Source organism: Salmo trutta, chromosome 4 (genome assembly GCF_901001165.1).
Source record: "Salmo trutta chromosome 4, fSalTru1.1, whole genome shotgun sequence".
NCBI lineage: Eukaryota > Metazoa > Chordata > Actinopteri > Salmoniformes > Salmonidae > Salmo > Salmo trutta.
The window spans coordinates 13,366,913-13,372,832 of record NC_042960.1 but is presented as its reverse complement, the minus strand read 5'-3'; the positions used below and the strand labels follow the sequence as shown (position 1 = coordinate 13,372,832).

Below are 5,920 nucleotides of genomic sequence, written 5' to 3'. Positions count from 1 at the left end.
GAGCATGACTGGCTGCACACGGCTTGGTACAGCAACTGCAAGGCATCCGACCGCAAGGCACTACAGAGGGTGGTGAGTACGGCCCAGTACATCACTGGGGGCAAGCTCCCTGCCATCCAGGAGCTCTATACCAGGCAGTGTCAGAGGAAGGCCCAAAAAAGGTTCAAAGACTCCAGTCACCCAAGTCATAGACTGTTCTCTCTGCTACCGCACGGCTGCACACGGCTTGGTACAGCAACTGCAAGGCATCCGACCGCAAGGCACTACAGAGGGTGGTGAGTACGGCCCAGTACATCACTGGGGGCAAGCTCCCTGCCATCCAGGAGCTCTATACCAGGCAGTGTCAGAGGAAGGCCCAAAAAAGGTTCAAAGACTCCAGTCACCCAAGTCATAGACTGTTCTCTCTGCTACCGCACGGCAAGTGGTACCAGTGCACCAAGTCTGGGACCCACAAGTTTATAACCCCAAGCCATAAGACCGCTAAATAGCTAATCGCATTGTTGGAAAAGGACCCAGAAGTAAACATTTCACTGTTGGTCTACACCTATTTTTTACAAAGGATGTGACAAATAAAATTGGAATCGATTTTTTCCCCCTGTATATAGAAGAGAGATGGGTTTGTAGTACCTCATACAGCATGTTTTGTCTGGTGCTGCGTGAGCTAAAGGACTGCAGACTTATCAGTACTGATGACACGAGACAGAGCACACCACCTTCTGTCCGGCTTCATATTCTGAGTCCTTGCGCCTGTATGACATCTAATCTTTCCAGTGATATCCTGGCTGCTGAACCATACGCTACACTGCCATAGTATATCGTAGATTGAATCAGCGGAACATCCATTGTCCTCAGTGAGGAACGCCCAGCCCCCCACTCCATCCCCGTCAGACAGCGCATCACATTCAGAACCTATAGAATTTTCCCACCACTCTCTCAATGTGTTCTGTCCAGGTCAGCCTAGTGTCAAAGTACATCCTTAGGAACCTGAAGACCCCCCAGTCTCTCCAAGTTTCTTCCATACACCCTCAGGCGTACCTCATCTCCCACCTTCCTCATGGTAAAGAACACTGACTTCTCTACAGAGAATCTGAATCCCTACTTTAATGAGCACCCCATCGACTGCTTCCTGTACATCCTGACTGTGTATGGTACATTTCTTCCATTAGGCCCCATCATCTGCAAATAAAGACCTTCCAATATCCGGCTGTACCTTAGAGTAAACATAATTGATATTGATTGAGAACAAAAGATGACAAATCACTAGGGATGCGCAACATAAATCGGTAAGCATATCAGAATCGGACGATATTAGCTAAAAATGCCAACATCGTGTCAAAGATGACGTGCACACCTATATAATCTAGGTAGATGACGTAATGACGCCATGAAAAATACAGAGCAAAAGCAGAAAAATACTAAATACCAACAACTAAGCAAGTTCAAGTTGAGCAGTCATTTGAAAGAGTAAGAACATTTCAGCGAGACAACTCAAAAGGCGAAATCCATTATCGCCAAGATATTGGAATTCATTGCCCTTGACAATCAACCATTCTCTGTGGTGGATGATGTTGGCTTTCGCCGACTGGTTGAGCAACTCAAGCCCCGGTACACACTACCAAGTATGCGCTATTTTTCAGATGTTGCCCTACCGGAGTTACACAGTATTGTTGAAACGCACATTCATAAGCAACTTGCTATAGGCGTCACTGCTATTAGCTTCAAGACTGACATTTGGACCAGCGCTGTCAGACCCATGAACATGCTGAGTCTGACAGCACAGTGGGATGACGAGGATTTTGTACGCTCAAGAATGTGCTGGTTCTCATACTGCTGCTGCCATTTCAATGGCATTTGAGAACACGTTTGAAACTTTGAAACATGAACACACTCCTGCGCCATTCAAACAACTTGAGTCGAGAAATAAGCTCATCAACAGCGTCTGCAGCAGACGTGATACCCTCTGTCATTGCATTGAAACGCCTGCTCAACAAAACTGCCGACACAGACCGTGGGGTTAAAACTTGCAAAAGTACTCAAGAGGCTGTGAACAAGCGATTCGGTGGCATTCTCTCTGAGCCTCTTTACTGTGTCGCCACCATGGTTGATGCAAGGACCGCTACTTCGATGCAGACAAGCAACAGGGTTTATGTGAAATGTTACAGACACAGCTGGACAAGATAGAAACACTGACAGTGCGCACCGAGGAAGAGAGGCCACGGACAGAGAGAGCTGAAACTTCACTGCTTGACATGTATGATGAAATCCTGGTTGAGACTGAACAAATGAACAACAAAACCGCACAGCAAGTAAGTGAAAGAAATACTCACTCTGTATGCAATAATAGGGTTTAACAGGATTTGTGAGTATAATGAAGTTATTAATTACAGTTTAGATGGTGTATCAATACACCCAGTTACTACAAAGATACAGTTATACGTACTTCCTAACTCAGTTGCCGGAGAGGAAGAAAACAGCTCAGGGATTTCACCATGAGGCCCATGGTGACTTTAAAACAGTTACAGTTTAATGGCTATGATAGGAGAAAACTGAGGATGGATCAACAACATTGTAGTTAGTCCACAATACTAACCTAATTGCAGAGTGAAAACGAGGAAGCCTGTACAGAATAGAAATATTCCAAAACATGCATCCTGTTTGCAACAAGGCACTGAAGTCATACTGCAAAAAATGTGGCAAAGCAATTAACTTTTTGTCCTGAATACAAAGTGTTATGTTTGGGGCAAATCCAATACAACACATTACTGAGTACCACTCTCCCGATATTCAAGCGTAGTGGTAGCTGTATCATGTTATGGGTATGCTTGTAATCATTAAGGACAGGAGTTTTTCAGGATAAAAAATAAATAGAATGGAGCTAAGCACAGGCAAAATCCTAGAGGAAAACCTGGTTTAGTCTGCTTTCCACCAGACACTGGGAGATTAATTCACCTTCCGGCAGAACAATAACCTAAAACGCAAGGACAAATCTACACTGGCGTTGCTTACCAAGAAGACAGTGAATGTTCCTGAGTGGCCGAGTTACAGTTTTGACTGTCACCTCTGGTCCTGGCCTGCTTGGTGGTGTCGTCCCCTGGGACCTTGGCTGCACCCGTCTGGGTCTTGGAATCCAAGATGGCCACCCAGTCTACTCTGTAACCCTCCAGCCAACCACCTACAGGAAGAGGTTAGAAAATAGACTTTACAAACATGGCAGAGAACTCTACACAGAGTTTTTTTGTCAATTACCTGGTCAAGTTCATACATTGTTTAATTATGTAAACATAAATTGTATTGATTTTATTTTATGTAAGTGCGCCCCTATTCCCATTGAAGTATATCTATTATGTTCTGTATATGTATGTCTCCCTTACCTTGCGTCCCCATCTTTAGTCCACTCAGCAGATCAATGCTCTCTGGTCCGTCCTCTATCGTCTCCTCTTTGACCAGCAACAGATCAGGCTTCCCATCCTCCATGTCTACTGACTGTAAGAGATACAGAGTGAGAGGATGTTGGAGATTTTATTACTTCACAGTTTTTTTCAAAGGTATGATCCCACACTTAAGACAAAATGTATCAAGACCTGACCTAATAACATTCAGACAGTAGTTCACAGTTGGCTCACCTCAGTAAGACTGACTGTGTGTGTGTTCCTGTTCTGCTCGGCCGGTTACTCTGTGGGTTCAGGAGGAGGTGTAGTCTGGTTATCCTCCATGTCCATGGTCCCCTCTGGGTTCCCCAGACCCTCCTCACATCCTTCCTCCTTCACCAGCAGCACCTCTGGACCCTCCTCCACCTGGAAGAGACAGGTGTATCAGATTACACAGACATACACTTCCTCAGGTACGTACAAACAGATAAACACACTTTCAACATGGAGAATGACTTCATTGTTGTTAAACCCATCATGGTGGACATAAATATGATGTTGTGGGTAAATATGAGTCAGCTATTAGTCAAAAGTAACCAACAGACAAACCTGACTAAACTATTTTGACGTGTACAGTAGCTGGTTGTTAGTGTGTGGGTACGTGTAGGTATATTTAGGAAGTGTATATTGGTTATAACGTGCTGTCAGGTGTATGCACAATAGGGTGAAAGCAGATGCGATGTATACAAAAGAGAGTCTCAATTATTTTAAAAAGTAGTAGAATGAAAAGTCCCATTTTGTTTTTATTAAACAAAACTAATTTTAAATACACCATATGAAAACCACACATGCACATGTTTCTACTACAAATCTGCTTGATAAACTGCATTCATTTTCTCAACAAGTGTCTTGGGGGAAAAATTAAGTTGTTGAATGGAAGTAATGCAATAGGCATTTGTGAACATAATTTAGCATACACAGTTCAAGCACAATATATAACCTTATAGAAATTAAGTAGTGCCTTCAGAAAGTATTCACACCCCTTTACGTTTTCCACATTTTGTTGTGTTACAAAGTGGGATTAAAATGAATAATTGTATTTTTGTTGTCAATGATCAACACAAAATGTCAGAGGAAGAAAAATTCTAACATTAGAATTTCTTTTCAAAGATTTAAAAAAATAACACTATCTAGGTTAGTATTCAAACCCTGAGTCAATACGTTAGACTCAAACACAATATGCAAGACTATTTAGGCTTATATATGCCTCATACACGGAGTGTACAAAACATTGACACCTTACTAATATTGAGTTGCGTGCGGCGCGCACACGCCCCCCCCCCCTTGCCCTCAGAACAGCCTCAATTTGTCAGGGCATGGACTCTACAAGGCGTCAAAAGCGTTCCACAGGGATGCTGGCCCATGTTGACGCCAATGCTTCCGACAGATCTGTCAAGTTGGCTGGATGTCCTTTGGGTGGTGGACCCTTCTTCAAACACATGGAAAACTGCTGAGCGTTAAAAATCCAGCAGCGTTGCAGGTCTCGACACAAGCCGGTGCGCCTGGCACCTAATACCATGCCCCTTTCAAAGGCACTTAAATCTTTTGTCTTGCTCATTCACCCTGTGAATGACACACATACACAATCCATTTCTCAATTGTCTTAACGCTTAAAAGTCCTTCTTTAACCTGTCTCCTCCCCTTCATCTACACTGATTGAAGTGGATTTAAAAAGTGATTTGCAATAATTGTTCATATCTTTCACCTGGTCAGTCTATGTCATGGAAAGAGCAGGTGTTCTTAATGTTTTGTGCACTCAGTGTATATCACATTGTCTGGATGCAATATTCAACACTGAAATCTGTTAACTCTCCTTATTTCAAATGATATTTTCTGATGACAATAATGAAAATTAATCTTTGTCTTTAATGCAGTGTTTGATCTAAACATCAGAAGCTACTGAGGGGAATGGTTGATTTCTATGTTATAGAGTGGAATGGTTTTCTGCTGGTGTATTCTGAGGGTGTATTCTGAGATAGCTCCTCTCTGACAACCTCTTCCCGCATTGCGTAGAGGTGAACCGCCTTTCACCCGTGTGGCCCTTCAGGTGCATCTTCAGCTGGTGCTGGCTGGAGAATCTGTTCTCACACTGGGATCGGCTGTATTATTTCTCCCCTGTGTGGACCCTCTGGTGTTTCTTCAGGTTGCCAGCCTCAGCGAAGCGCATATGACACTGGGTACATCCAAAGGGTTTCTCCCCTGTGTGGACCCTCTGGTGGATCTCCACCTTCTGGGGGCAGCTGAAGCCTTTGTTACAGAACATGCATAAGAACCGTTTCTCTTTACTTTTGCCTGATGTTGCTCCTCTACCCCGTGCCTTGGCCTTTTGGCCCTTTGAGTTCAATACCTGATCGAAAAGGACGCAGTCCTGTGACTTCGAAGGTCCCATCGACGTGGACACTGACTCATGATCCCTGACCGTGTGTAAAGGGGAGTGGGTTGTGACATTTGGATTTGTCTCTAAGCTTTCCCTGTAATTTAAAAAATCTCTG

At 43.8% G+C, this 5,920-nt stretch overlaps 1 long non-coding RNA gene across 1 annotated transcript; it reads left to right on the top strand.

Moving 5' to 3' along the window:
• Positions 1-3,219: 3,219 nt before the first annotated feature.
• LOC115191408 (uncharacterized) lies at positions 3,220-4,142 on the top strand. Its single transcript, XR_003877666.1, has 2 exons — positions 3,220-3,545; positions 3,686-4,142. It is a non-coding gene; the product is annotated as an uncharacterized LOC115191408 (long non-coding RNA).
• The last annotated feature ends 1,778 nt before the right edge of the window (positions 4,143-5,920 follow it).